Raw genomic sequence first — 5470 nt, 5'->3', positions numbered from 1 at the left:
TATTGTGGTAGTTCAAGTCAGGCATGATCATGGCTTGAACTAGGGTGGTTGAGGAGAAGGGAACGAATAGTAGCGATAAGACTCAGAGGAGTATTTGAGCTTATTGTTGACAGGACTTCCTGGTAGATTGGTTGACAGGGTGTGAGTAAAAGAGATAAGTCAATGATAATTCCAGGGCTTTTTTTGTTTTTGTTTTTTGAGTCGGAGTCTCACTCTGTTGCCCAGGCTGGAGTGCAGTGGCGTGATCTTGGCTTATTGCCTCCTCCTCCCAGGTTCAAGTGATTCTCATGCCTCAGCCTTCCAAGTAGCTGGGATTACAGGCACACGCCACCATGCCCAGCTAATTTTTGTATTTTTAGTAGAGATGGGGTTTCACCATATTGGCCAGGCTGGTCTCAAACTCCTGGCCTCAAGTGATCCACCCACCTTGGCCTCCCAAACTGTGCTGAGATTACAGGTGTGAGCCATCGTGCCCGGCCTAGGTTTTTTTTGTTTTTTGTTTTTTGTTTTTTTTCCTGAGCGACTAGATGGGTACTGGTGCTATTTACTGAGGTAGGGAACCCAGAGAGAAGAGCAAATTTGGAAAGAAGGACTCAAGAGTTTGGTTTAGGGCCTGTTATGTTTGAAATGCCTATTAGAGAACCAATGAGACATGTCAAATAAGCAGTTTGGATGTATAAACCTGGAGTTTAGGAAAGTGTAGTGAAAAGAACATGGGATTTTGTGTGGTACATTTGGAATTACAATCTTTTTCTTTCCTTCTTTCTTTCTTTTTTGAGACAGAGTTTCACTCTGTCGCCCAGGCTGGAGTCAGTGATATAATCTCAGCTCACTGCAACCTCCGCCTCCTGGATTCAAGCGATTCTCCTGCCTCAGCCTGCCATGTAGCTGGGACTACAGGTGCGTGCCACCATGCCCAGCTAATTTTTTTGTATTTTTAGTAGAGACGGGATTTTACCATATTGGCCAGGCTGGTCTCAAACTCCTGACCTCGTGATCCGCCTGCCTCGGCCTCCCAAAGTTCTGGGATCACAGGCGTGAGCCACCGTGCCCAGCCCAGAATTACAATCTTTTTATAAGACTTTGATTATGTATTTAACCTCTCTGGTTCACAATTAGCATATACATCAATTATAAATTATATTACTCATATTTCAGTTATCTATTGCTATTTAACGAACCACACCAAAGTATAGTGGCTTAAAACCAAAATGACCTATTACTTTTATCATTTATTTATTTATTTTTAAGACAGTGTCTCACTTCATTGCCCAGGCTGGAGTGCAGTGGCACAACCTTGGCTCACTGTAACCTCCATCTCCTGGGCTCAAGCCATCCTCCCACCTCAGTCTCCTGAGTAGCTGGGACTACAGGTGCATACCACCATGCCCAGCTAATTTTTGAGGTTTTCTTTTAGAGAGATGGGGGTTCACCATGTTGCCCAGGCTGGTATCGAACTCCTAGCCTCAAGTAATCCACCCACTTTGGCCTCCCAAAGCGTTGGGATTACAGGCGTGAGCCACCGTACCTGGTCTAATGATTTATTACATTAAATTTATTCTGTGTGTTGCGGTTTAGCTGGGTGGTTCTGCTGGCTTTGCTTGGGTCTCTTATTCAACAATAATCAGCTGAGAGCTTGGTTGGGGCTGGAATGTCCAAGATGGCTTCTCACTCTCCAGAGCCTCTCTCCAGGTGACCTCTCATGATTTAGTAATTTAGTCTGAACTTTTTACAAGGCAACAACTACATCTTGAGAAGACAGATCCAATGTTCAAGCACATATTCAGCCTCTACTTGTATCATGCTTGCTATTGTCCCATAGGACAAAGCAAATCAGATGGCCAGGCCCACGGTCAATGTGGGAGAGGGTATAATACTGGAAGATGTTATTAACTGGGGACCACCATTAACTGGGTCTACCACAGCTGACTTGATCAGGTTTTTGTGAAGATGAAGGTAACCCATGTAAATTGCCATATGGTAGATTCTCAATAAATATTAGCTATTAAGACGTACCTTCAAAATCATTTCCCAAGACCTGTAGATAATAGCCATATTTTACTAACATATGTATAGGAGAAGAAAGTGAACATACTTTCTTATTTCTTTATTGTATTCTCCAGCAGAAGTAGAGCTATAATTCCTTTTCCTTTGCACTCTATTGTACCGCCTAATAGATGTTCTATGATTATATAAAATTTGGTAAATAAGTAATCCAATACTCCTGTTTTTGAAAAGTAAAAATTCCCTTTTAATGTTCTCATTAAAATGACTTTGAAACCAAAGTTTAAAATCTGAACACAGATTTTTTTTCCAATAATTTTCCCAAACGTAAAATTTGTATTTGCTGATTTTTAAAATTTCTAACCTAAGTCTATTACTTATTTCTAACTGTAATTCTGCTACAATTTATTTGCTATTTAATTTTCTTCTACATAAGTGACATCAAGTATGTATACCAACAAAGAATACTATTCGGGAGAGAGTTCTGTTATTATTTTTTAAGGTAAGATTGCTTAGACATTTGGTATTTTCCTCCTTGCATTGTACAAGTTCTGTAGATTCTGTTTGGATTCTGGCCCCAAATCTTAAGCTGACTTGTTCCGAGTAGTCATTTCTTTGGGATCCTTAATCCCTATGCTGTCCATAAATATTATGATTGGCAAAATGTCATCTCTTTGTTGAGCCTCTGTTTCCCTGCCATTGTGGTTCTACCTGACCTTCTGTATCCTGTATGTGTTTCTGCCTAGGTGTGGCCTTGGGAAGGATAATTTAGTTTCTTTCCTTTGACAAGAAGAGTAACTTCTTCTTCGGAATCCAAACACAAAATGCTCCATTCATTGGCAGAAGCTGGATTGTCATAACATGTCTTGTGTAACACTTCTAAATACCTTCTCTTATCACAGCAGTGCAAGGTTGCACCTGTTCCGCCACATTGCATGCAGTGTTGTCTGGGTAACAACAGTAGAAGGACACAGAACAAAAAGGGAGCAAATCAGCTTGGAGTCTCAGAGTTGACTTTTCCCTTTCTTTCTGAATTTTTGGTGCCATTTTCACAAACTCATGATTTACTTTATTCCTATGAATCATATACTTTCCTTTCTTCACTTGTAGAAACACATTACAATATTATTTTCTTTTTTAAAAAAATATGGAATGCTTCACAAATTTGTGTGTCATCCTTGCGCAGGGACCATGCTAATCTTCTCTGTGTCATTCCAACTTTAGTATGTGTGGTGCTGAAGCGAGCACTACAATATTAGTTTTAAATTGAAAAATCATTGACTATGAAGATATATGTTTTCCCTTTGTCTCAGAGTCACACAGTCCTCATATCCATTTATGCATTTTCCTGAAGTGGAAGGACATTGATTAATTCTTCGCCATATTGTTATACAAAAATACATGGAATCATATCAGTCAGGATAATCTCAATTATGCTTCAGTGACAACCAGCCCTGAATTTCAGTGATGCAATAAGATTTATTTCTTACTCATGCTACCTCCCATTGTGGGTTCACCGAGGAGCCAAGGTCATCCGGGTCTCTTGGGCCCCAGGCTGGCAGAAGCTCCATCTCAATTCACACTGTCATCATCATACAGGCACGAAATAGGGAAATGTGCAAATTGTGCACTGGCTCCTAAAGTTTTGAGCCAGAAGTGACCTGGCACTTTATTCATATTTCACTGGCCAAAGCAAGTCCCATGGCCAAGCATAATTTCAAAAGGAGAGAAGAGTCCAAACCTGTTATGTTTCCAAAGGGAGATGAACTGCAATATGTGTAAACAGCCCCAATGACCACGGTAGCACCTTAGAAAGAATTAATCTCGGGTGTGGGATGGCCGCAGAGCCGGGCGGAGCTGACCTGCGGCTCCCCTGACCGGCTCTCCGGCCAAAGACACGGCCCGGGGAACCGGCCTGCTAGGCAGGCCTCGCCCCAATACGGTCGCCGTGCCCAAGAGAGGAAAGCGACTCAAGTTCCGGGCCCACGACGCCTGCTCTGGCCGAGTGACCGTGGCGGATTACGCCAAGTCGGATCTGGCTGTCGTGAGGTCTGGACGAGTCAAGAAAACCGTAACCAACGCTGTTCAGCAGGAAGTAAAATCTCTTTGTGGCTTGGAAGCCTCTCAGGTTCCTGCAGAGGAAGCGCTTTCTGGGGCTGGTGAGCCCTGTGACATCATCGACAGCAGTGATGAGATGGATGCCTAGGAGGAAAGCATCCATGAGAGAACTGTCTCCGGAGAAAAGAAAAGGAATAGACGCACAAAGAAGAAGTGGACGGGGCTGGAGGAGAAGAGTATCCCATGGATATTTGGCTGTTGCTGGCCTCCTATATCCGTCCTGAGGACATTGTGCATTTTTCCCTGATTTGTAAGAATGCCTGGACTGTCACTTGCACTGCTACTTTTTGGACCAGCTTGTACCGAAGGCACTACCCGCTGGATGCTTCCCTGCCTTTGCGTCTGCGACCAGAGTCAATGGAGAAGCTGCACTGTCTCCGGGCTTGTGTGAGCCAATCTCTGTACCATATGTATGAGCCATTTGCTGCTCGAATCTCCAAGAATCCAGCCATTCCCGAAAGCACCCCCAGCGTATTAAAGAATTCCAAATGCTTATTTTTCTGATGCAGAAAGATTGTTGGGAACAGACAGGAACCAATGTGGGAATTTAACTTCAAGTTCAAAAAACAGTCCCCTAGGTTAAAGAGCAAGTGTACAGGAGGATTGCAGCCTCCCGTTCAGTACGAAGATGTTCATGCCAATCCAGACCAGCACTGCTGCCTACTGCAGGTCATCACCCTCAGTTTCATCTGTATTCCGATTGTCATGGGGATGATATTTACTCTGTTTACTATCAGTATGAGCACGGACATGTGGCATCATCGAGTGAGACTGGTGTTCCAAGATTCCCCGTCCATGGTGGTCAGAAAATGCACAGTGAGCAGGGTGTGCAAGTCATCCTGGACCCAGTGCACAGCGTTCGGCTCTTTGACTGGTGACATCCTCAGTACCCATTCTCCCTGAGAGCATAGTTCCTGCTGCCCATCCCTTGGGGCAGCCCCGAGTCTAGTCCATTAGCAATCAGATTCCAATTTGGACAGGGCGGCTGGATTGTATGTCTGGTTAGTAATGTACATGCTCTTCAGGTTCCAGGGCTCCTGTTAGGGAAGGGAGAAATGTTGAATCAAGAGGAAGAATACCGGGAGGGGGGAGGGATTGCATTGGGAGGTATACCTGATATAAATGACGAATTGATGGGTGCTGATGAGTTGATGGGTGCAGCACACCAACATGGCACAAGTGTACATATGTAACAAACCTGCACGTTATGCACATGTACCCTAGAACTTAAAGTATAATGAAAAAAAAAGAGGAAGAATACCTACTGTGATATATAAACATATTTTAATGTAAAAATTTGCATTTTAAAAGAATGGCCCTGTTTTCTGTGTTAAAGCCCCATTTGGTG

At 43.4% G+C, this 5470-nt stretch overlaps 1 non-coding gene and 1 pseudogene across 1 annotated transcript; one reads left to right on the top strand and one right to left on the bottom strand.

Moving 5' to 3' along the window:
- Positions 1-3145: 3145 nt before the first annotated feature.
- On the bottom strand, positions 3146-3252 carry LOC115900821. Its single transcript, XR_004060471.1, has one exon. It is a non-coding gene; the product is annotated as a U6 spliceosomal RNA (small nuclear RNA).
- A 613-nt stretch (positions 3253-3865) lies between these two features.
- Positions 3866-5150, top strand: LOC104659605 (annotated as a pseudogene).
- The last annotated feature ends 320 nt before the right edge of the window (positions 5151-5470 follow it).

The sequence above is a fragment of the Rhinopithecus roxellana genome, chromosome 1 (genome assembly GCF_007565055.1).
Source record: "Rhinopithecus roxellana isolate Shanxi Qingling chromosome 1, ASM756505v1, whole genome shotgun sequence".
Taxonomy (NCBI): Eukaryota; Metazoa; Chordata; class Mammalia; order Primates; family Cercopithecidae; genus Rhinopithecus; species Rhinopithecus roxellana.
The sequence above is the reverse complement of the archived record's forward strand: the minus strand, read 5'-3'. Positions and strand labels throughout refer to the sequence as shown.